This window comes from Papio anubis, chromosome 13 (assembly GCF_008728515.1).
Source record: "Papio anubis isolate 15944 chromosome 13, Panubis1.0, whole genome shotgun sequence".
NCBI classification, from domain to species: domain Eukaryota; kingdom Metazoa; phylum Chordata; class Mammalia; order Primates; family Cercopithecidae; genus Papio; species Papio anubis.
Window position 1 is genome coordinate 26,216,381 of NC_044988.1, and position 26,801 is coordinate 26,243,181.

The 26,801-nt window shown below is 35.9% G+C and overlaps 1 protein-coding gene across 11 annotated transcripts in view; it reads left to right on the top strand.

The window, feature by feature from the left end:
- The window catches only part of TRPM3 (transient receptor potential cation channel subfamily M member 3), a 929,658-nt gene that overhangs the window by 309,619 nt on the left and 593,238 nt on the right, over positions 1-26,801 (top strand). The gene's annotated exons all lie outside the window — the stretch shown is intronic.

Genomic DNA, 26,801 nt, shown 5'->3' on the forward strand with positions numbered 1-26,801 from the left:
GGATTTTAAGCTACTTTGAGGCAGAAACCATGTCTTGCTGCTTTTTTCATCTCCTCTAATTACCCTGTAACAACAAAACCCATAACAAAACAGCGGTAATAATAAGCAAACACTTCAATGATGCTTACTATCTATAGACCAGACACTGTTCTAAATGCTGTATATATATATTTATGCTTTTAATTCTCACAAACCCTATGAGGTTGATATTACTGTTGTAATTTCGGCTTGTGAAAATAGGTATAGGTAGTTTAGTAACTTGCCCACGGTTTACACAGCTGACAAGAGGTGAAGCTGACATTTGGACCCAGTCAGCCTGGCTCTGGGGCTGGTCTATACTGATTGTCCTTATCATAAACATTATGCACACGGTGACCAGATATAAAGATAATTAGACACAAGGATTATTTTATCAGTCAGACTTGGTATGTGAAGAAACATATCAAACTTGAAGTAATTATTTAAGTGAAAAAAACACATTTTCATGCATGAAATTTTACATTGTTGGACCCAATGAATATAAAATCTTATGGATTAAATGGAATAAAAAAGATTACTTTTGAATGAATTGAGTACATTAAGGCAATTCCTGCCAAAGCTAAGAGAACAGTTTTCTGGTGAATAACCGTCCCTGAATGTATCAGTAGTGCTTACAAAGGTAAGTTTTTAAAATTCCAAAGCATAATGGTTATCTAATCTCAGATACAATCTGGTACCTGTGTTTTTGTTGATAGGAAAATAGAATGTACTCAAAGTTCCAATCAGAGCAAACATTGTTCTCTCTCTCCTTCTCCTTAAAATCACTGATAATTGCCTCCTGTCTTTACATAGATACTTTTCAGGCGATATCCCTCTCTCCCTCATACTCTTCTCTTACCCTCTGCCCCTCATTCTCTACCCACCAATTTTTCCTTCATTCTCTCCTCTCTGGGCGCAACAACGCAAGCAGGCCGTGGGGTGTGCGGACTCCCCTGTTTGCCTCTCCTCCAGTCATGGAGTTCCCGTCAGCTCTAACAGTGACTGTCTGCGGTAAACTCAACTCTTGTGACACTGCCATTGTAGAGAAAAAGGAGAAAACCAGTCGATTCAAACACAGCAGTTTTCCCAAGCTGTTAAAACTAGTCCATCTAAAACAAATTTCCATGAACCATTTCAAATTGTTAAAACAAACAAGTAAATTCATTGAATACGGTTGGTAAATTAGCTTTCAGCAAACTGGCTTTAAATGAAGTGGTTGTCCAGCCAACTGGTGACATGATGAATTATCTTTTGGGTTATTGGCCTTGAGGCTGCCTTGGCTCCTGCCTTCTTAATTGTACAGCTCCCCTTGGATGCCAGGAGGTGCCCCTGCATCCTTTGTGCATATGCTCATTAGCATCTGTCACTTGATAGAAAGAGTCTCAGCTAATACTTCTGAACCTGCTGGATTTTGGATTCTCTGCTGAAATTTTCTGGCCACAATGACCACTGACTTCCATGTGGCCAAATCCAGTGGCTACACTTCTATCTTTATAGTTCTTGATAATTCTAATCTTTTTTTCCTTATTAACCATTCTCTGCTACTAAAAATCTCTTTCTTTGGTTTCTAGAATCCCTCTTTCCAGGATCTGTGGCCTTTCTGTTATTTCTGTCACCTTTACAAATCTGTCTTCAACTACCCACTCCTTTAATATAGGGTCTTTTTCCAGGACTCAGTCTTTGATGGTCTGGTTATCTTACTTTACATCTTAGAGGTGCTTATCCTCACCCATGGCTTCCACTAATGTACCTACACTGATGATTCTCAAGGTATATCTCCTGTTTTGGCCTTTCTGCTGATCTCTAGACACATGTCCCACTCTCTGTTTGTTACCTCAATTTGATTATCCCACAAGCACTTCAAACGCTCATCATTCTTTTCCAAATTTTCCTCTTTGACAATGCCTACCCTAATAAATAACACCACTCAGTATACCAAAGCATGACTCTTTCTCAGTCACTCCTGCCATATCCATTCAGTCATTAAAGCCTGCCATTTCCATCTCCCTCATCAACATCAGTCTCATCAATCTACCTACCTACCTACCTACCTATATCTTGTTTCCCCTCTTCATCACTATTGATCCTGCCCTAGTGCAGATAGACGTCTATTCTCGTCCAAATCACCACATCTGCTCCTGAGTGATTATTTTCTTTGCAATCTCACCACTTCCCAATCTATTCTTAACACTGTGACCTTGGAGAAAGCTTCCAAGGTGCATTTCTAATCATGTCACCTCTTTGGGTAAAAGTCGTCCTTACATGTCCGCTCCCTTCAACACAAGGACCATTTCATTAGCATGAACATAAGAGCTTTATAAATTGGCCTTGGCTTAGCTCCCTAACCTTTATTCTTTCACTTTCTGAGATGTATTCATCACTCCAGCAACATTTCCCACACGTACTATGTAAATTAGTGACCCTCAGCCGTTGCTCCTGTTCTGTAAGACCCATGTGAACCATCACCTCCCATAGGAAACCTTCTCTTTTCACCCAACCTAAGTGCTCTTCTTTTGTGTTCTTATAGCATCTTGTACATGCACATCTCTACCTTAATGCTTACCATACTTTTCTGGAATAATCTATTTACTTTCCTGTCTCTTACACAGAAGTCCAAATTCTGTTCACGTTATCTCTCCAGAACCCAGCCCAGTACATAGTAGGTAACTAATGGAAGTATATTAAATAAATGATTGAAATATCATAAATTAAGATACTAGCAGAGATTTTGTAAATTTAAAAATTCACATAAGTTCTCTGAACAATTCCACTTGTGTAATTTAATTTTGATTCTCAAATACTCTTAGTTTTGAGGACCATTGCATTCTTGTTAACTACATATTTCAAGTAATATTTCATGAAGCTATATATGCAAAATAAAGTATAGCCATTTTCTTGAATAAGAGTACAATCAAGTGCATGATACAGAAAAACTGGTGATCTGAATGACTGAAACTACAGTGTTTTTCTCATCTTTGTCTGTTGTCATATCCTGTCTGTCATGATGACTGCTAATTATTATTGTACAGTAGGTATGAGACTTGCAGGTTACCAGAAAGCCAGAAAAGCCAGAAGCATTGTATTTTATTATAAACTCATCCTTCTCTAATCCACAATACAGCTATTTACTTTTTTTTTTTTCTTTTTTTAAGGCAGAGTCTTGCTCTGCCGTCCAGCTTGGAGTGCAGTGGCATGATCTTACCTCACTGCAACCTCCGCCTCCTGGGTTCAAGTGATTCTCCTGTCTCAGCCTCCTCAGTAGCTGGAATTACAGGCACATACCACCACACCTGGCTAATTTTTTATTTTAGTAGAGATGGAGTTTCACCATGTTGGCTGGGCTGGTCTAGAACTCCTGACCTCAGGTGAGCTGCCTGCCTCGGTCTCCCAAAATGTTGGAATTATAGGCATGAGCCACCATACCCAGATGCTATTTACTTTTAATTAAGTTGTTTTAAATGATTATCTGGCATCTTCAGTAACTCAGTAATATGAATATAGTAAACTTTTAGGTATTTCACTTATCTCTTGCATAGTGTATTAAATTATTAAGACTCTCCTTTTGACATAATTTTTCTAGAATGTAGCATCTTAAAGTCTAAACCTCTTTTTAAAAATAATCCCATTTTTTTTCTCTAGAGTTTGAGTAATCAGAGGTTCTCCTATTCACTGTTTCCTTAGCATGGTACCATGTATTCAGAGGCTACCCAGTAATTATATCTTAAATCCGCATTTCTGAAACTGTTTTTCTTTCAGTTATGCCACATTTAGAAGAGTTTTAACCCAGCAAAGCCTTTATATTCTTTGCAAGGCTTAGGGTTTGTTCAAGGACATAACAACAGATAACAGGAGGTAAGGTTGCATGTTTCTTAATCTTCTTGGAGTTCTGGACCCCTTAATAATCTGATATAGGTCGTTTCTCAAGGAAAATACACATACTCATATACTCACAAATGTTGACTGCAAGTTCAGGGCATCATAGATCTCTAAAAGAATTTCATTGACCTTCTAGGGTCCATGGGACTCAGATGAGCTCTGGAGTCGGGTTTGGTTTTCCCTGCAGTGAAGAATGTTGTGTTGGGATGTGATAGAAGGTGAGGCCAAACCAGAGGTAACCAAGAGATAGAGAAGGGCTTGGAGTTCATGAAAGTAGTTGGGGTTTCCTCCTAAAGAAACAATTAGACCTGTGATAAGTAAATTGAAGGACATTTACAAAACCAAGACTAATACATCAGAAAGTAAAATTTTCATTTATTTGATGGAGAAGCTTGATATAATTTTCCTTAAACTTCAAGGGGAATATTGGATTTCCATAGTCACCTCTGTGCTCAGTGAAATGACTGCAAGTAGGAAACTTCCCATTTAATTAGGCTGAATTGATTTACATTGAATTGGGAGGAGTTAAGTATTATTATCTACAAAATATAAGACTTGCTTATGTCAAGTATTTTGTCTACCAGCAATACAAAACCATAAAATTATGTCCAGTCCAGTCTCATGAATATAATTGGGAACCTTAGAAGTGTCAGGCACTGTGCTAGTGTTTAAAAAGAAAATAAAGATGTGTTTAAAAGACTGTAGCCTCTTGGATCGCTTGAGAAAGAAACACAGAAAGAACTTTGTTAAACGGTACAACTCAGGTCCAGTCATGAAGGGAATGAAGAAGATTTGATCTTACCTGGTGGAATCTAGGAAGGCCCCACAGAGGAGATGGAACTTGAGCAGGCTTTGAAAACAGATTGTATTTTGTGGAAGTAAAGTGTGGAGACAATTTTAGATACAAATATGTTCTGAGCAAAAACATGGAGATTAGAAAGAGTGAGAAGGATAAGTCGTGTTCTGGAGTTGGGGCAGAGGTGTTATGATGTGGGTTAAGGAAATATTCTACATGGCATAACTTACTTTGCGTTTCACACTCAACAAATATTGAGCACTTACTATGTGTAAGTAGAGAGAGACAAATGATAAACAATGATCATAGTTGGAAAATCATAAATGATTTTAGAAGGTGGTTATGTGCTATGAAATTTTTTTAAAGAGCAGATGAAGGGATTGGGAGTGCCTTGTAAGATGAAAGCTAACACTTTAATTTGAATGGGCCAAGCATAATTCATTGAGAATTCAAGTGACATTTGAGCATATACTTGAAACGGATGACAGAAAGAACCATTAAGATATCTTAGGAGAGAACGCTCCAGGAAAAGAGTTACAAGGCCAAAGTGTGCCTGGTGTGTTCAAAGAATAACATGGAGGCCAGTATAACTACAGCTAAATAGGTAGAACAGGAGTCAGAAATACAGTCAGAGAAGTAAACTGATGTGTAGCGGGGTTGTAGGGAGGTGAGTCCTATAGGTTCTGATAGAAGGTTTAAGGACTTTCTTGCTTCCTCTGCCAACACTTTGTCCAAACATTCAATAGTTCCCTAGTTTCAGTAACGCACAGAAAATAAGGAGTAAATGTTTTCCCATAGCTTTCCATTAGAAGGGCTGTGGTGATTCATCTATTCACATCTCAGCAGACAGAATCAACATAATCTCCATATGATTTAAAGGTTTTTATTCAACCTCATAAATCTCTGAAATGTAGATGATCTTAGGAGATTTCAAATAGTAAGGAAGCAATATTTCAGGTTGTTAAGTATTCTTTGTATTGACATATACCCACGTTGCATTGGACACAACAGGTATGAGCCCTTTTTCACTGAAAAAGGGCTCATACCCTTTTACCCCAAGGATAATCAAAGGAAGGAAGGGAGTTATATAATAACTTTCTTAAGATCAAAAGATGGGGAGATAAAATGATATATTCATAGGTTTTATATTTGTTAGGATTTTTTTAAACATATGTATGTTTTCTTTGGGCAAACATTGAAGTATGTATTCTTGATATATTTGATTCAACATATTGACATATGAGTTTCCTCTTCTAATTAACACAGACGGAGTAGCCAAGCCTTATTTTTCCACATGATTCTATCTATAGCAGGGATACACAGAAGCATATGTTTGTTAGTGCCTGAGTGTGTTAATGGGCTTCTATAGATCATTGTGTTCAATACTGTTTACACTATACTGTCGCTCTCATAAGCTTTTCAGAGCTTATCAGATAGCTCTGTAGTAGTCAGCATTCTCTGGAGAACCAATTAGAACCTTGGAGAGACACACACACACACACACACGCACACACGTAAAACCAATTGGATACATGGATGGATGGACATATCTCTCTCTCTATATATATATATAAATAAAATATATAAAATATATATAATATATAAAATATATAATATATAAAAATATATATAATATATATTATATAATATATAATATAATTTTATATAATTTATATAATATATAATATAAAATATAATATATAATATAAAAATATATATAATATATTATATATAAAATATTATATTGACTCACACAGTTATGGAGGCTTAGAGATTCCACCATCTGCTTCCTGCAAGCAGGAGACCCAAGGAAGCCAGTGGTGTAGTTTGAGGGCCTGAGACCCAGAGCACTGATGGTGTAGATTCCAGTTGGGTTCTAAAAGCCTGAGAATCAGGAGTGCTGAGAGTAGGAGAGAAGGTCAGTGTTTCAGAGCTCAAGCAGTGAGGCAGAGAGGGAAATTCAACCTTCCCCCTCGTTTTTGTTCTATTCATGCTGTCAGTGGATTGATGATGCCAGCCCACACTGAGGAGGGTAATCTGCTTTGCTCAGTCCACAAATACAAATGCCAATCTCTTTTGGAATCATATTCATAGTCAGGACCAGAAATAAATTTTGAACAGCTATCTGGGCACCCCATGGCTCAGTTAACTTGACACATGAAGTTAACCATCACAGGCTCTATAAGAGAGACATTATTCTGATTTTTAAAAAGCATTACCTGAAGCTTACAATGGTTAAATAATCTTTCCCAGGTGCACTGCTTATTCAATATTAGTTCATGTTGCTCAGATTCAAAATTCTTTGTAATTTCCACTTTATTAAATTGTTTTCTTCTTTTTAACTCTCTTTGAACAATATGTAGCTAGAATCTGGTAGAAGAAATAAATTGTTAACAGATACAGCTACTGGGTGTTCGTCCTTACTGGATATGACAGTAAATTAGATACGACTAGATTAGGTAGTATGGGTTGAAAAGTGTTGTGTTCAAATCACAGCTTTGTCTCTCATGAACAGTGTAGCTTTGGTCAGGTTATTTTCAGTTTTGAGCTTTTACTTCCTGATCTATAAAATGAGGATAATCACATTAACCTTCCAGGGTTGTTGGGAGAATCAACTGGGGGCATATTTTGGACAAAGTAAAGCTTCAGTTTTTGTTACTTGAATATAACAGGATCTTTTCTTCTTGTGCTTGGCAAAGTATGTTTCTATATCAAAGATTAATAGTCTAAGCTATGTCACAACTTTAAGATTGCATGTAATATGTCTTACTGTACAATATTATAATTAGGTTTTCAGTAAGAAAAGTTCATTACCAGTCTTGCATGACAAGTTGTATTAACCTCATTTAACCCAGTCAACTGTTCTGTAGTGCCAAATGCAGACATTTTTTGACAATCTGTCCTCTTAATCTTTGCATAATTTAATTATTTCAGTTTCAACAATCTGTCTCTGTGCTCTGGAGCTTATATCTTCTCTTGCTAAGCTACTTGATTCCTCCTACCTAGAAAATAATGACTAAAAATATATCTTTAACTCAATTTCTTTTATTACTTACCATCCATCTGTAGTCAAATATTGTCAGTTAAATGTTAGACCATTAAAGCTCTGTAGTTTTTGTTTCCTTGTAATGCTTAAAACCATTATTGAACTTGCAAAGGATTTGTAGCTAATAACTGAATTTTGATCAAAGTTTTTAGTTTCTAAAACGTATTAATAGAAATTCAGAACGGCTTTGCTTTGATTTGTGGATTTAATTGATATTACCTTTGTGGTGTAGTAGAATCCCTTAGAGTGCCATTGGCTTAATCTCGTCCTGCTCTTACTGTGAAAGAGGCGGGCATTGGACAAATGATACTACCTTTATGTTCAGGTGACTTTAGGATTAAAAAATATATAGAAACTAACATATTTTGAAATTGATAGCTATAGCCTTTGGAACTTTTTGGAATAAAAAGTAATACTTTTGAATGTGTTGTAATAGCATTATAGACATCTTCATGGTAATTTGCTTCTGACTTTTTTAAAGTTGTGAGACTTTGGTATTTGTTTAGTAAAAATATTGCTTGCCTTCAGAACCGTAACATTTGTTAGATCAGCAAACCAAAATGTTCCCTTAACATTGTGTAGGTGTTATGCTTTTTGTTGATAATGTACTGTTATTCATTTTCTATTAATGTTTGGAAAATAAACCTAGAATCTAAGAAAGTCAGTGTGTATCCAGTGTGGATCATTAGAGTCAGGGAAGCCCTTACTCATCCGTGTGTGTGGGAAGGAGGCAGAAGTGGAGCATTTATATCTTTGATAAAGTATGCTTTATGGAAATTATACTGGAACATTGATATTCCAAGACACAATTCCTGTGGAAGTCCCATTGTAACAAGGGTAATGACTTAAATCACTTCAAGTTATTTAGTTTTGGAGGATGGTTGTCATGAGGATGCCCACTGCCACATCAAGCTATCTTCATTTTCCTTTGCAAACCAATTTGGAATGCATTCTTAGTGACACTGAATATTCTTCCATTAGAGTTTGCAAATTTTGAGGGTAACATTTTTCCTGTTACATATTAAAAATAAGTCTACATATCTCTTAAGAATCTTAAGAATGTTTATAGCAAGTTTTTCGAAGTATGGTGATGAATAAGGAAATATAAGTAGATTTTGTCTGATTAATAACTTGAAAAACAATAAAATAATTTTGTGGGATTGTATTGGTAGCAACCTAATCACAATCAGTTGTTCTCATTTAAAGCATTAAAAGTTAATCCTGAGAGCAAGAAATTAGATTTGTTTATAAAAAGTAGATGAAAAGACCACGCTGTTCACTTAATAATTAATAACCATAGCTGGAATTTGCCGATCAGTTATTATTTACCAGGTACAGTGATAAGCCGTGTGTGTGTGTGTGTGTGTGTGTGTGTGTGTGTAGTATATATATAATACCTAATGAACAATGAGATAGGTGCTGGCGGTATCCTAATTTTTTATATAAAGAAGCAAAGGCTTAAAGAATTTAATGACGTGCCCAAGTCTACACAGCTGATGAGAGTTAGTATTCAGACCAGGAAAATAATCTGACCAGAATTCACACCCTCAAACACCCACTCAGTGTCCTTTCTTAAACTCCATTGTACCTGAACTAAGTCTACCTAGTAGGTCAAAGAACCCCACCATAGTGTGACTGCTAGAATATGGCAATTTATAGATTAATTTAGAGTGATGGCTTTCAACTTCCATCGTGCATCAGGATTATAAAGGGAGTTTAAAAAACAATTATAATAAAAATACATTTGGATGTATTAGGTACAAAAGCTTAATACCAGATAAGCCAAGCTGACTTCACTCTCGAGAACTGTGTAACTGGCCTATACTTGACACTTTCCCTGGGTGATTTCTTCTCTGTATTCAGGTTGCCACTCCCAAGTTCTTTCACAGTGACAGTCTATGAGTGTCTCCCAGAGTAACTTCCCTGAACATTTTTTATTACATTCCTTTTATAAGTTTTCTTTAAAACACTTTTAATTTTGTGAAATTGTGTTATTTTACTCGTGTATTGTTGGTGTCTTTGCTAAGATGTAAATAATGTGAAAAGAGATCTTGTCTGTCTTGTAGATATATATATCTCTAGCATAAGATAGGAACTTTGGGCCAGGCGCGGTGGCTCAGGCCTGTAATCTTAGCACTTTGGGAGGATGGGGCAGGTGGATCACCTAAAGTCAGGAGTTCAAGACCAGCCTGGACAATATGGTGAAAACCCGTCTCTGCTAATTATACAAAAAATAGAATAGAATAGAATAGAATAGAATAGAATAGAATAGAATAGAATAGAATAGAGTAGAGTAGAATAGAGTAGAGTAGAGTAGAGTAGAAGAGAATAAAAACAAGCATGGTGGTGCATGCCTGTAATCTCAGCTACTTGGGAGGCTGAGGCAGGAGAATTTGCTTGAACCCGGGAAGCAGAGGTTGCAGTGAGCTGAGGTCATACCATTGCACTTCAGCCTGGGTGATAAGAGTGAAACTCTGTCCCCCCCAAAAAAGATAGGAACTTTGGTATATAGTAAGAATTCAATAAATGTCCATTGAATGAATGTGTTAATGACGAAGTTAGGATAGACTTTTGTTTAGTTCATCTGTTTAAGTTCATCTGCTAAGCCAGCTATCCCAACGGTAGACACAAAGTCTACATGTATCATTGTTTCCTAGGTGACTGGGAGGAGAATACAGATGTTGTACAGATAGGGGTATGCTGGATTCAGTTTAAAATTAATACTATTTGATAAACCCTTCATTTGTAGACTTGAGGATAAAACAGTTTCTGAAGAATGTTTTCCATTAATATGACAATACTAATACATCTTTGATATGTAGCAAGGCTAATTTTTAGACTATCAAAAAAAGTTTAAGATAATGCTTTTTGCATGGGTTTGTTTCATTAGTAATACCAGATGTATTTCTGTAGTTTATACCATTTTAATGGGAATCTTGAGTTTCAAATTTTAAACTGTATCGTTCTTTGGTGCCACTGCTTTTCAATCTTGGTATTCCATTCTTTGAATAAGATCAAATTGGTTGGAAAAAATTCCTTTTGTGGAGATGGGAAGTTGGGTAGTAGGGGATGATTAAATTATTTCATAGGAAAGGTTTTTGGCTTATTCCACATGGCAGTTTCTAGGACTGCCAAGGTGATGTACAAATTCCTAGTATAACACAAAGGACAGTCTAAACCTGGAGTGAAACCAGATTAGTGTTTATTATGGGATGGAGAAGGCTTCTTCAGATAGATTATTTTGAAGGAGGGAGGGGGCAGTTGTGTTTTATTCCACCCAAATATATTTTGACCTGCTAGCAGTTGGAGTTTGCTGGTGTGTTAAATAACAATAGATTCAGGGCACCCTTTAGTGTGAAGGGGGCTTACAGATAACTTAGTTCAATTATCTCATTTTAAATCTGAGGAAACTGAAACCCAGAAAAAAGACTTCCCTCGTAGCTACATGCTCTGTCTTCCTAGCTAGTATTAATGAATGGTTCACTGATATTGTGGTGTTTATTCTAGAGGTGTTTTTGTTTTGTACTTATAGAGCTTAAAACTACACGTTTTAAATATAATAATATAAGTGCATATGGATAATATATTATAAAATGTTCCTGGGTAAGAGCTCTAAAGCATAAGTGTTTATTTGAAGTAACAATTTGAAACTAAGGTTGTTTTGTATACATAGCTAAAATAAAATTATTTTTATTTCAAGAACTCCAAGGTCATAAACTCAAAGTTTTTGTTGTTGTTGTTGGTTATTTGTTTATTTAAGGTTTGGGCTATACCATTGCAGTTCTGTACAGGTTCACTCTCACAGTGCCAAAACAAATTTACTCCTGGTGTTTATATAAAGATGGCTACATAAACCTCAAGTTGCAAAACACTAAAGGCACTTGGAAAGAAATACCCTAAATTAGACTATGTGAAATAAGTCAGGTTGCTAAGTTAAAGGAAAAAAATAAGATGCTCACTGTACTTGTTGGGTCTCATCTTAGAGCTGTAGAATTTCATTTCCCTGTTGGGGGATGTTGTCTTGAAAAAGCATGGCCTTCTGGGTTAAGTCAATAAGGGTGCAAATCACTCTGCTATTTATGAGCCAAGGGTTTTGGATAAGTGACAGAATGATCCTGACCTTCTTTGACTCAGCTGCAAAATTATCCTGAGATAAAAGTAGAGTGAGCAGGGATGTGTCCCAAATCATCAACATTAGTGGAGTACAGACATTTAAAAAAACAAAATTTTGGCCGGGCGCAGTGGCTCATGCATGTAATCCCAGCACTTTGGGAGGCTGAGGTATGCAAATCACTTGAGTTTGACACCAGCCTGGTCAACATGGCAAAACCCCATCTCTACTAAAAATAAAAAATTAGCTGGGCATGGTGGTGGATGCCTGTAATCCCGGCTACTCGGGAGGCTGAGGCAGGAGAACTGCTTGAACCCAGGAGGCAAGGTTGCAGTGGGCTGGGATTGCACCACTGTACTCCAGCCTGGATGACAGAGCAAGACTCTGTCTCAGAAAAAAAAAAAAAAAAAAAAAAAAAAAAAAAAATTAATGGCGCCATTTAAAATAGTGTGAAATGTACATGTTGACAACATATACACTGAGCTTAGCACCAAATTAGCAAAAAAGGAATTAAAATAGAAAGTTGTCATGTGACAAGCACTGTTACTGATACTACCTTATGTGGTACATTACCAAGATGATCTGATGGTGCTGCTTACCCTGGGCTCAGTATTACCATGACTGCTCTGACTTTGATAATGCCAACCTCACAGGGGTGTTACGGAGATTGAAATAGCATATGAAATGCTGTAATGGCATGACAGCCATTGGCCACTATGACAGGGGCTGCTTCTCAGTTCTCTCAGTTTAACATTATGCTGTCTTTACTAATCAACTTACAGTCTTTTCTACTAGACTTTCAGCAGGGTAAGGCTACTGTTGTTTTATCCTTTATGTCTACCAAACACAGTGCCTGAAATGGAAGAGATCTTCTTTAAAGAGTTCAAATGAATGTACACAATCATCCACAAGTTACTTAACTGGAAATCATGTTTTCATTTTCAAAGCTAAATCTTTGTGCTAATGAAAAAGGGGAACTAATAAAGGAGGGTTAAATACGTATTCTACTCCTATGATGGCCTCAACCTTCGACAACCTTGGCCTCAAACTGATGTCCTTATGTTAGGCAGCAGTAAAGCCAGGAAGCTCCAGTGGTGATTATCTCAGTACGAGAACAGACTATCTTTGTATTATCTCTCACTGGATCTCCCCTCTGAATTTCAGTTCATTTGAAATATAAAAAGTTGAAATTCATAAAATAAAATTATCACTTATTTGTGTTATTTTCCTTGGGCATAAATGATCTAGTTAAATGGAAAATAGAACTCTTCTTAAAATAAAATCCAAACTGTATTTGTACTCCAGTTTAAAGATTTCTTTGAGGGTTTGAAGCCTTTTAATCATGGTGATTTAGTCATATAGGTATCATAATAATTATAAGGACATTTGTCAAGTCCTTAAGTCCTTAGAAGCAAGGTACAAGGCAATCAACATTCAGCACCTTTCTTGAGAATACATAACATACACCCTATCAAGTAACTTGGTTTTTAACAGTGGCCTTGACTTGAAAAATAAATCTCTAAGTTACTGTGCAGTAAATCTCAGAATCATTTATCTTACAGTTTATTACAGAGCAAGTTGAAGGTGATAAAATTCTTATCAGCAAGGAGTTCACAGTTTTATATGTGATTAAGGACATGCACTTCTGGTTATTTATAACATATGTCCAGATTTTAAAAACCCTCATTATCATAAAATCAGCTGTGACATATAAATCGATTGAAAAACAAGCCAGAGTTCTTACACCTTTTCTGAAAAGGAAAAGTAGATGTATCTTTCCCCGGTTTTTATAACATACATTTTTCATTTGTTGATGGCAGATAGTTGAAGTAAAAAACTCAGAACCTTCACATGAGAGCTCAGCGAATGTTTTTGGCAAAATAGAAACACCAAATATTCACTGTTATCCACCTTGCCTTTTACACTTGGAGCTCATTCCATATTAGTACATATAGAATCTCCTCATTCTTTTTTAGTGGCTACTTAATAGCCCTTTATTTGAATTAACGTAATGTAGTTAACGATTCTCCTATGGCAGGAAATGTATGTTGTTTCTGAATTTTTACTGATATAAACAATCATGCAAAGAATATCTGTGTGCATGTGTCATTGAACTAATGGGTGAGTACTCTGTAGAATAAATTCCTAGCAGTAAAATTGCTAGGTCCTTGGGTCAACATGTTTTTTTAATAAAGATGGCCAAATTGCCCTTCATAAAAGTTCTATCAATTTGTATTCCCACCAGGAGTTCAAGAAGATACATAATTCTTCAAATATGTATGTCAAACTTTTAGATTTTTACCAGTCTGATAGATGGACAATGGTATCTGTGCTTTTGGAATTTATAAAGCTCTTGTAACAAATAGGAGCATTTGAAGTTATTTACGTTTCATTTTCTATGAACTCTCATTGTGTTTTCTGCCCATTTTTCTCTTGGATTGTTGGTATTCTTTTGATTCATTGAAACTCTTTCCATATTGGAAAATGCATCCCTTTGTGATACAATTTGCAAGTATTATTTTCCTCATTTGCCATTTATCTTAGGGCATTTTAGCGACATGTTTTGCCAGGAAGAAAATTTAGATTTTTACCTATTCAACTTATGAATATTTCATTTTATGGATTCTCATAGTGCACGTGTGTGTGCACGCACACACACACACACACACACACCCCTATTAATTTCTAGCGTTTTTAGCTGGTATCGATTTTGATAGAGAATAGATAGAGATCAAATCTGAATTTTTGCCAGATGGTGTTCCAGTCATCTCAACACCATTTAATCTCTCTTCTGCTGATTCAACATGCCATTTATATCATAAACCAAACTCCTATATATTTCTGGATTTGTGTCTAGATTCTATGCTGTTCCATTGATCTTTTAATGCAACAGAACAACAATATTTTAATTGCAGTAGACTTATAATAAAACCATTCTTCACTCCCTCTTCATTAAATTATTTCCTAAGAATTTTCTATTTGTGCACATTCATTTTTCCATGTGATTTAGATAAACATATTTGTGGAGTTCTAAGAAATATGTTGTGATCGTATTGAAGGTTGTGCACCAGTATCAGTTTTCTCAAGTACTAGACCTTTGTGGTTGTAGGAGAAGGCTATTTCATTGAATTTGGGCATCCATGTCATACTAACTTCATATAAATAATTTGAAAGACTGTGTTCTTTTTCTATGCTTTTGATCTGTTTCAATAGTATTGGAGGTATCTGTAATTTCAAATTTTCAAATTTGACATAGTATTGAAGCTATTTACTCTTTACAATTTTATTTCACCAGGGAATTACCTAAGATTGGTGCTTGTTCAAAGGTATGAGAGAGTGCAGGGAGGAATCACTTAATTTAATTTTTACCTGTTAAGATATTTATATACTCTGCTCATCTGGGTCAGTTTTTATAAATTGCATTTTCTTAGTAACCAATACATTTCTTATAGATTTTCAAATGTATTTGCAAGTTGATGTGAATGATAGCAACCGTTTATGTATTTTCATTTTCTCTGTTGTGAGGTTATTTCCCCCTACTCATTGTGTATATGTGGATGGGTGTGTATGGACCTCTCATTCTTTATTAGTTTTGTTTGTTATTTATCCTATTTTTTTAAAAAAGTCTCTTGTATTTTTTAATTCTACAACATTTCTGCCCTCTAATTAATTTTTTGTTTCTCCTTTCTAGTTATTTCTTATTTTATACTGCTTAGTTTCATTTTGCTCTTCTTTCTTGTGTAACTTTGGATACTTATTCAGTATTTTGTTTTGTTTTTATTTATATGTTTATATATATTTGAGACAGGATCTCACTCTGTTACCCAGGCCGAAGTGGAATGAAATCTCAGCTCACTACAGTTTTGACCCCCCAGGCTCAAGCCATCCTCCCACCTCAGCCTCCCAAGTAGCTGGAACCACAGGTGCATGCCACCACACTCAGCTAATTGTGTTTTTTGTAGAGATGGGGCTTGGCTATATTGCTCAGGCTGGTCTCAAACTCCTGGTCTCAAGCGATCCACCTGCTTCAGCCTCCCAAAGTTCTGGGATTACAGGTATGAGACATTATGCCTGGGCTGTTTTGCTTATTAATATAAATATTTTAACTATATATTTTCTCTTAAACTTGGTATTAGCTGCTTTTTACCATTTCCAAGTGTGTTTTTGTTATTTATCTTTATTACTCCTTTAACTCATGTACCTGTGCATAGTTTGGTGGGGTGGGAGGCTATTGAGATTTTCTATATAGCCTAATACTTGGTTAATTTTTTTGTGAACATTCCATAATTACTTCGAAGAAGTTATTGTCTTGGTTTTTGGGTTATAGCTGTTTTGTTGTTGTTGTTGTTGTTGTTGTTTTGAGACAGAATCTCACTCTGTCACCCAGGCTGGAATGCAATGGCATGTCATGGCTCACTGCAGCCTCCACCTCCTGGGCCCAAGTGATCCTCCCACTTCAGTTTCCCAAGTAGCTGGGAGCACAGGTGCACAACACCATGTCCGACAAGTTTTTACAGTATTTTTTGTAGAGACTGGATCTCCCCATGTTGCTTAGGCTGGTGTTGAACTCCTGGGCAACAACAATCTTCCCACCTCAGCCTGACAGGGTGCTGGGATTACAGGTGTGAGCCACCACTCTGACCTGTATTTTCACTTCTTCTCACTTGCCTTTCCGCCATCCTTCTCTTTACAATTAGTTGATTACATTTTATTAGATCTAATCTTTTTATTTCTATCTTTGCATATATCTCTGTGTATGCTGTTTGACCAGCTATATGATTCCTTTTGAATCCCCAGGTCTAAAAAGAGAGGCTATCAGCATACATTCACTACCATCACTTTCTTCCTCATTTAAGTTTTGATGCTTATATTATTTCTACTTTTTATAGTTCTATTACTATAATGGCCACAGATTTGATTTTTGTTTTCTTAGCCTAGAACTAGATGGCTTCAATGGCCACTGCCATTTGCTGTTCTTACTCTCTTCCTTAGCTGAAATTCATCCTATGACTTTCAAGAAATTTTAAACTCCTTCAAGAAAGTTTTCTTGGAACATTATTCTCTGAGTCTTGTATGTTCAAAAATGCCTTTTTTGTGGCCTTTATACTTTAGTGATCGCTTGGCTGGGTATAAAATTCTCGGTTCATGTGTTTTTGGTTCATGTTTTTCCTAAGATTTTCCAGGTGTCAGTCTTTCATGCACTGGCTGTATATTCTGCTCCAGAGAATTCTGTGAACAGTAGGCAGAAGACAAGAGAGGAGATTAAAAACACATAAGCATCTGGGTTGTCAATTCTGTTGCTTTTTAAAAAATTATTATTATAATTTAAGTTCTAGGGTACATGTGCACAATGTGCAGGTTTGTTACATATGTATACATGTGCCATGTTGGTGTGCTGCACCCATTCACTCGTCATTTACATTAAGTAGACCTACACATATTTGGACACTTATGGGTAAGGTTGTATTACACATCAGTGTAATAGCCTTTTTAATAAATGGTACAAGATCTGTTGGATATTCCTAGTGGAGAAAAAAAAACACACAAGCATCTAAAATAAGGCCTCAGAAAACAAACCATTTCAAAACAACATCCAATACACCTCAGAGATTGAAAGTATTATTGTAACAAATCACATAATAATGATAGATCCCAGGGTGTTAAGAAAAATGTAAATTATTTTCAATGTTATTTATAAAAATTCAAGCAAATGTATAATTTGTTTTAAAAGTATTCTTCTAGTAATTAGAGAACTAGTTACATTTTTAATATTATTTGATAACTTTAGCTGATTTAAAAAGTTTGTTATATGAATTTTTTTTTCTTGACTCAAAACCTAAGGTGCACAGTTTTGCTCAGGTAGGAGAACAAGTAAGCTATAGTAAATTGAGATTTTTTTTTTTAACTTCAGGAAATTCTCTTACACTTCAAGAAGCAGCATGTTTGTTCAACGTGCTGTGGTCAAACTAGATAGGAAGGAGACTTGCTGGCTGGGTTTTTCAAGGTGAGCTTCTTGGTGAGGTGGCTCTTGAGCTGAACAGATTTTTGTGAAGGTAGAGAGGAAAAGAGAATATTTCTAAATTCTGGGAAATGAAATGTTGTACAGAAAGTGCCACATAATTAGAACCCCTTGTAAGGCCCCTGTTTATTGCATTGTTGCTTCCCCCAGGAGGTCTGAGATATGAATTGTGCACATACCTTTGTCGAGAGGCAGCATTATCTATTTCTGAGACCTTGAATCAGCGGGCTTGGCAGCAAACAAAGTTACTTCTTCAGTCTGTTATGTGATTAGAACACTTGAAATGGGATAAATTCCAAAATGTTATCTTAACCTGATTTCCATTCAGACTAGAGATTGGTTTAAAAGAATCAGTCAGTACTCAACAGAGATCTCTTGAGGGTTTTTGTCAAGTGTATGAACAGGGCTTCAGAAGGCTCTGGGTCAGAGTTCCCTTATAAGCAAGAACAGTTGAGTTTAGTTTCTGTTAACCTTTTCTTAGCCAGTAGAAATTCTATTGCCTGGCTCTGTGTGTGTGTGTGTGTGTGTGTGTGTGTGTGTGTGTGTTGCAGGCAAGAGGGCAGGTGTTCAGTGATACTATGTGTCTCAGTAAATAAATGGTGAATTCCTTAAAGGCAAGAAGCAAGTCTGTTAACTTTTTCTATCTGGGGTTTAGGGATAATGCTCTGCATAAGACAGTATTTTAGCAAATGTTTGTTCAATGAAAGCATATTAAGCTACAGTTAATACTAAATAAGAAATCCATGAAGCTATCTCCTTGATGAAAATACTCTATTTTTTCACTGTGGGTTGCAAGTGACAAAGACCCTACTCAAACTAGCTTAAGCAAAAAAGGGAACATTTGGCTCCTAGGCTGGGACAACCACGTTGGTGTTACCGCTTTTGGACAAGGTTAAATCCAGGGGCTCAAGCAATGTTGTCAGATCTTTCAGTTTGGCTAGCCCCTACTTAGCTTCCCTATCAGACAGTTTTCTTTTTGAGGCAAGAAGATGACATCCAGCAGCCACAAACACATCTTAGTGCTTTAGGTAGCAAATGGCTGTTGTCTTTTCCTATAGATTTAGAAAAGAAATTCAAGGGGAACACTGGTTGGCCAAGTTTGGGTCACATGATTATTGCTGAACCCATCACTATGGTCAAAATTTGGAGGACTCAGGTGAATGGTATTAATAAATTATGAAAAGCTACCAGCTGCTGAGATCTTCAAGAAGCAGTGTGTTTGTTCAGTGTGCTGTGGTCATGGGTTTTGCCTCATTTCCTACAACCAGTAATGACCTAGGTCACATATAAGTCAGGTGCTGAGTGTTACCAACCTGACAGAATGGTTGTATTTCCAGAAGAATGGAGAAAAAGGATGTAGGTTAGGACAAAACAACCAGTCTCCACTACTGTTATTTAGGTGCTCCCTGGAGCATAATTGAGCTCTAAGAAGAACCTGGTATGTCTCCAAAGACTGATGTGACAGAAAAGAAATGTACTCTTTTAGGACAATTATGTCAGAAAAATACAAGTGTTAGGAAACAGAATCTCAAGTTAATGGCTCATAGATTGGAACAAGTTGCTTCTTGAGGTTTCAAAAATTTGTCTTTGACGTCTGGTGGATTGTTTACTATGCTGGGTAGAGGGGTAGCTTCTGGAATGTATTGTAGCAGCCTGGCAAGCTAGAGGCTTTGGCTAGAACTGCAAATGGCACCACAGTGATTTGAAAGTTCCGTCATTCTCCTTACCTATGGCTTGTGAAAGCTGACTTTATACCACTGTGTTAAAAACGAAGGAACATCTAACGAGTATCTACAAGATAAAACATAGTTTGGGAACATTTTCTCCCATTCTTCCAAATACACAAAGATAACAAGTGTTTGTTATTCATTTTGTCTGTAAATGGAAAGTTGATTTAAAGAGTAGAAATATACCTAAAAGAACAAATATGTACCTAACAGAATCACAGAGTACCTCTAACTCTCTCTTCAGATGACTTCTTCATAAAGAATGATGTTACTAGGCAGATTATTTTTCTTAGTTCTTTAGAATTTTTTTTTTTTTTAACCAAACTTGATGAGCTGAAAAATAAAATTCAGTAATGAGGGGGGAATTTTAATGTTTAATTTTATACTTTGGAATTTCCTTCTTAATTTTAATCTTTTATTCTAATTAGTTTATAAGAGTTTCTTTTGTTAAAAGACAATTTTAGTTACACTTGGAAAACTTTAATCTGGAATTTACTCCCATGTTTTCAGACATGTTTCCTTCAATTTTTTTTTTCCTCAATCATTACTCATAATTAGAATAGCATACTAACAGTAAGTAGTATACTTTCCTTTTTGATTGCACAGAAGAAAAATGGATTTTACATGAGAAAATAGACAATGGAAATGCCTGTTTTGTCCATTCTTCATATTTTCTGCATTTCCTTTTCCTAGAATTCAAGCTATGTCTGCAGGACAACTCCAGGTTTTGTAACAGCTTAATAGGACTTTCAGAGCACTCTTGAGAAAATACAGTCCAATGGTGTGGTGTTTTCTGCATTCTCTCAGAGTTTTTCAGAATCCATTCTCAAAGTCTCCTATCTAAAGGAACATACACTTGGTACTGGAAAAGGAAAGGGCAGCAGAAGTCCTTGGCTGAATGCCCACATTCACTCTCTTCTGTTGTTACTTAACCTCTGGTGTGTATTAGCTCCAGGGAAGTTACCCTATTAGACTTCCAAATGGAGTTCCATCTGGTATTTAAGGTAGCATGTACATTTTTTTCATAGCCTATTTGACTTCCCAATAGACTAAAGGGCATGTGACCATTGACTCTTTGCTCTTCATTATAATTATGATGATAAACAGCTGTTTTAGTTTCTCTAAGAATAATGCTCAAAACATTTCATAATTTGTTATTTACTGTCAAGTTTTTGTTGGACTATTAGCCAACAGATATTTATGGAAACAAATAATTTTATCTCATTATAACTTTTAAGATAATTTGCATATTTCTGGTGACACAGTTATTTGGAACTCAAAAATATAAACCTGGGTTGTCATGGATACATGCATGCCAAGGCTTACTTTATCAAATTATTACAAAACTTACTATTTATTTTTAGGGTATAATAGAGTTTAATCAAAACACCAATGCTGTCCATTTTTTCCATTAAGGTTATTATATTAAGCATATTGCTGCTTAATTTCTTTCTTTTTAACGCTTTCTCTTAATGACATGTTATCGCCCAAGGACACAGTTTAAACTGCGTGTCAGAATGACTGATCAGCAGTCTGGCTTGACTTTTGCGAGTCTTCCTTTCTCCTGCTGATATGTCAAGTAAGGATTATATATAATTCAGAATAATGTTCATTGTAATGAGTTAGACCAACCTACCAGGGAACTCACAGAAACGTAATTGACCCAGATGAGAGAAAAAAATAAAATCTTAGCTTCCCCTAAGCAAAGTCCCAAATCTCACAATATTCTTCCTATCTTAAGGGTACAATAATAATTCTTAAGAACAGTCTAGAATCAAAGAAAGACTTGACTGATATGTAAGAAGGAAAGAGAAAAGAATGAAAGGGATGAGTGGTGGAACCAGAGATAGGTCAGGTTGTCCATGAGCAAAGAGTGGGATAAAAAGGCTTGGAAAGGTTTTTTTGAGTATGCCAATATTGGGTAAATTAAAGTGATCAGATGGGCCTTTTAAAAGTAACTTGCTTGGATAGAGCATACTACTTCTAGAGGCACAAGGTCAATCCACAGTAATAAGAAGTTTCAAAATCACGTACCTTATGATATTTGGAGCTCTCATTTATTTTTACTTATCCATAGTGTTGGCCACAAATGTAAGTAATATTATGGTATAAGGAAGTCATTGTGTTAAGACGTAGAGAAAAACTAGATTTGAGAACTAACCAATACAAAAAGAAATGATGTTGCTTGGAATATATCTTTTTAAAAGGCAGCTCCATTAACTAAATTTATAGTGAATGGGAAGACATATATGCGGCCAACAGTCATATGGAAAGCTCAACATCACTGATCATTAGAGAACTGCAAATCAAAAGCACAATGAGATACCATCAGAGATACCAGTCAGAATGGCTCTTATTAAAAAGTCAAAAAGTAACAGATGGTGGTGAGTTTGTGGAGAAAAAAGAATGCTTGCTTTTACACTGTTGGTGGGAGTGTAAATTAGTTCAGCCATTGTGCAAGACAGTGTGGCAATTCCTCAGAGACCTAAAGACAGAAATACCATTTGACCCAGCAATCCCATTACTGGGTATATATCCAAAGGAATAGAAATCATTCTATTATAAAGACACGTATATGTGTATGTTTACTGCAGCACTATTCACAATAGCAAACACATAGAATCAACCCAAATGCCTATCAATGATAGACTGGATAAAGAAAATGTGGTACATATACACCATGGAATACTATGCGGCCATAAAAAAGAATGAGTTCACGTCCCTTGCAGGGACGTAAGGAGAGCTGGAGGCCATTATCTTTAGTAAAGTAATACAGGAACGGAAAACCAAATATCACATATTCTTACTTATAAGTGGGAGCTAAATGATGAAAACACATGGACATATAGAGAGGAACAACACCTAGTGGGGCCTTTCAGAGAGTGGAGGGTGGGAGGAGGGAGAGGATCAGGAAAAATAATGGACGGGTACTAGGCTTAATATCTACATTATGAAATAATCTGTACAATAAACCCCCATGACACAAGTTTACCTATGTAACAAACTTGTGCTCTTGAGCTTAAAAGTTTTTTTAAAAAGTAGTTAACAGGACAAAGTTCTACCAATGGGAAATTTTTTTTTTTTTTTTTTTTTTTTTTTTTGAGATAGGGTCTCATTCTGTCACCCATGCTAGAGTGCAGTGATGCGATCATGGCTCAAGTGATCCTCCCGCCTCAGCCTCCCAAGTAGCTGGAACTATAGGCATGTGCCACCAGGCCTGTTTTTGTTTTTTAACATTTTCTTTTTAATAATTCTATATTTTCTATTATTTTTTATTTCCCTATGATTCCCAGGATGGTCTCAAACTCCTGGGCTCAAGTGATTCTCCTGCCTTGCTGCCTTGGCCTTCCAGTGTGCTGGGATTACAGGCATGAGCCACCATGCCTGACCAAAACTACTTTGAATACTGTGTACTATTTACAATACAGTGACAGAATCTGATAGTGCATGAAAAATACATCTTCACATAAGCAGAAAAGACAACTTCAATGTAATTTGTCAGGCAAACTTTTTAATATAAATTATCAGTATGAAGTAAATCTGAGGATGTTACCTTTGTTGAAGTGAATGTGCTCAAATTAGCATGGCTGATTCTTTTAATAACCTCATTTCGATATTAAAATTTAAACATTAGTTTTGATCTCACTTTAAAATGAATAAAAAAGTATATATGTGTATATATGTATATATATGCATGTGTGTATATATGTGTGTATATGTATATATGAAAATGTAAAAAATAATGGCTCTTATTAAGTCAAAAAATAACAGATGCTGGCAAGGTTGTGGAGAAAAAGGAATGCTTACACACTATTGGTGGGGGTGTAAATTAGTTCAGCCATTGTGGAAGACAGTGTGGCAATTCCTCAAAGACCTAAAGATGGGCCCACTGTGATAATTTCCTAATACGTCTCTCATTGTCCGTTTCTCCTTTCCAGTCTCAATTCCCGACTTTCCTTTTGTGTTTTCTGAGATAACTACTAAATGAGCTATTTGCACTCAAACTCTTGCTTTAGGGTTTGTTTTGAAGGTAACCCAACCTAAGACAAGTGGAAACCATTGCAAAGACAGTGGCCACCACATGCAAAAGTGTTTTGGAGATGCTCTGCCAAGAGACTGACCAGCTCAAGCCACTCTCTTGAGAAAGAGGAAACGAGAGAGCTCGAGAGTTTGAAGTTTAGTCTAGTGTTAGAAACAAGCGATGAGATAAATTCTACCCTCTTGACTATGGATTTGTGATTCTCGACCCTATTCAACATTTGAAAGTTTTTATATAACAAAGATTGAGATAGAAACACTGCAGTTTTGACAAAACTCTTTCTACTTACTTATGGAAACATTCAGACATTATATACTGGTGTTTTGGACAACGTCCACTGTAGAGAAGAAACTTGAATATGTTATGGCCCCAGTGAATGGAATTTCAGAAACAATCAAAACAAAACAAGTGCTGCAACAAAAATATTAAAGATGCTCTTGTGGAAGAAGAAATTCCATTTCATGGGAAATCAAAAGGTCATGCCAAAGTAATCGAGATTTTGCGAGACAACAACCAGTAGAATGACAGACATGAGTGAAAGTGGTATGTGAAAAATACAGTCAACTTATAAACTGTAATAAAAATTTATTTTAAGTGGTAGTGATATTATTAATCCTATCATTCAAGCCTCAGAGATCTGCTTCAGACAGTGACATGTTTTGTTGCAGATTCAGACAACCTGATGTTGTACAGATAATCACATTAGCTCAAAATATTTCAGGTGTGTATTTGAAAAGTCCCTTTAACTTAATAATACATAGACAAAAGAATATTTTAGAACTAAAGGGTAGCTGAGAAAAATCTATAGTACTTTGAAATAATCAGTAAAAGAATGAAATCAAAGCTAATAGATCATAGGGCAAGTTACATCCATGGCTTGTTACAATCATTTTGAACTGTAGGGGTGGTTTTTGAACACTAAAATCCAGCTTACGTGTGAATTTCATTGTTTTTTGTATTTTTCTGAAAAGCTCAAAATGTGTGTAAATCATGTAAGAATATTAGCACCACATCCAGCTGGGGGTATTTATAAAGATCTCTGAAGCTGAGTACATTGATCATTTTTCAAATTAAGTTACACAGTGTTAGTACAACTAATTAAATTATCAGAATAAGAATCAAAACTTTAAAACATGTGAAGAGTCAAGCTTTATTTCCTTGTGCAAATTTTTATTTTACATGTCAAAGATACATCCTGTTTAATGTTCTTGATTTGAATTCTTATAAGCATAAAAATATAAAAATGTGATATGCATAATCTTTTTTATAGTTCAACATGAATGAACACATAACAAGCTGAACATCAAGTGTCTTATCTGACTACTTTTGAAAATAGATACTAATTACATTTGAATATAATCAAGTCTGGCTCAGGAATGCTCCTTTGAAACCCCCCGGGTCTCCCCAGGCAGAGCCAGTTGCCTTATTTCTCTTTGCTAACATCGTACCTTGCTTACATTTATATTATTGTGCTTTTCACTATAATGCATTCATAAAGTATATTACTATATGGTATTTGCCTGAATAAGTACATGTATGACTTAACTGTGAAGTACTAGCCTTTTTATCTTTACCCCTGCTACCTGTCTCAGTACCTGACACATAGCAAAAGCTCAATAAATGTTTGAAAGCATGCATGCATGCATGAATGAATGAATGAAAGAAGAAATGTGTTGATTTAGGGCAATCACTGAGGAAACTTCTATGCCTATTAGCTTTAAAGATATTGTAACATAAAAATATTTTCAAACATTATTCTAGGATGGGATAAATGACCAAACCTGGGGAGGTATCAGGATGTCATATTGAAGATGGGGAGGAGAGAAGAGGTAGAATTGGAACAGATTCAGAGAAGGAAGGAAGGGAAGTAGCTGTACTTTCAAACCCCACAGTATGTCATCTGGAAAAGAAAGACAGTGTGGAGCAGCAATTTAAAACGCCGGAGATACGGTGACTGGGCTGATCACATCTCTGCCACTTCTTAGGTTTGTGACTCTGAGGAGGTGAACTGTTTCTGTCTTTCAGTCTCTTGGTTCGGAATTCGCTTCATATAGCTGCTTAAATTGAAGCACTCAGCTGCAAGTCACAGAAAACATATTAGCTTCTTAAGTAATAAAGGCATTTGACTATCTTTCATAATTATTAATAGAAGTCTGAGGCTGTTGATTCTAGATTGGTTCAACATTTCAGGATGCCAGCCTGCTACCTGTCTTTCTCTCGGCCTCTCCCTCGTGGTTTCAAGGTGATTGCTATAGCTCTAGGTATCACCTCCTCAAATAACAGCATTCCAGAGTTAGGAAATGAGTTATAGTGACAGTAAGTAGCATAGCAAGGGCTGCAAGAGAGCTTGGATGCTCTTTTTGTTTTTCAGGAAGAGAAGTTCTTTTCCCAAAGCACCATGTCATTTATTTCCCTTATTGACCAGATTATATATAAAGGATACTTGGAAACAGGCATCTTATTTTTTAGCTTCTCTAGTAGAAGCACAAGTAAGAAAGAGGTTGAGAATGTCAGTTAGGTAGCCAACTAAGAGTACATGTCCCTGTTGGAATAAGGATTATCATTATTTCCTAGCACTGTGGCTGGCTACAGGGTTAAGTATTCATTAGGTATTACTACTTTTATTATTAACCATTCCGTACTGCAGTGAACAAAATAATTCTAACATAAATTAAAGTTTCTGTGGCAAAATAGACTAGTTCCTACCAACAAAAATTTTTAAATATTTACGAGCTCAGACATTACTATTATTACCTTTTATAATTATCTCCACCCCATCCTTTTCTTACCCAACCCCCACTCTGTTTTTGTGAAAATTACCAAACGTGAGAAGTAATTTGTTCCTATATTTAGGTCTGAAATGTAAACAGTGGTTTTTCTGAAATACCAGTTACGAAGAGTGGAAATTTTTGCTTTAATTATTTTGAACATGTCTTCAGGAATTGAAATTGAATTTTACCTCAGAGCTTCACAACTGATAAAATTTTCATAGCAGAAAACCTCTTGAGATAGTACCTTGCCACATGGCCATTTCTATGTGGACTCTTTGGCTAGTGGGAAAATGTATCTAATATGCTGTTCCCATCAATTTAATCTTTGAGAACACTGCTTATTTCAGTTACAACATGAATTGTGGTGAGAGAGGACAGCAATTTGGAAAGATAAAATA